We start from the raw sequence: 519 nt of genomic DNA on the forward strand, positions 1-519 counted from the left end.
CACCCAACGACGCCCTGACGACCCCCATCCACTCGCAACGACTTTAACCCTCTTTAACTCTCTTTCGCCCTTATCCCCTTAACGAACCCTTTGCCATACCCTCTCTTAAGAAGGCCCCCTCCCCCCCTCCCCTTTGAACTATTTACGTTCCCTAAGACGAATCTTTATTCTCGTCTTCCCTTCGCCACGACCCCTTTTCCTCCATCTCCTTGACACCCCTATACGACTTCCCACGACTCCCTACGACTTCGTAACCCCCCCTCCTCCCCTTCTAACTTCCTTACGAATGACCACTCTATTCAACCCTACGACCCCCTCTACCCCCCAATCTACCCCTTCCAACGACCCCCCTCCCCCCACCTATCCTTTCCCTCTCCCCCGCGACCCCAATTCTTGCTTCTTAACAGCGAAAGCACGAGAGGCGGACGCAGTTTGAGGGAAAAAAGTTGTTATCGCTATTACCCCGGCGAGTTTGAGTCGGTCTTTATTTTTATCTTTTTTTTCTTTCTTCCTTTTGAC

The sequence above is a fragment of the Penaeus monodon genome, chromosome 25 (assembly GCF_015228065.2).
Source record: "Penaeus monodon isolate SGIC_2016 chromosome 25, NSTDA_Pmon_1, whole genome shotgun sequence".
NCBI lineage: Eukaryota > Metazoa > Arthropoda > Malacostraca > Decapoda > Penaeidae > Penaeus > Penaeus monodon.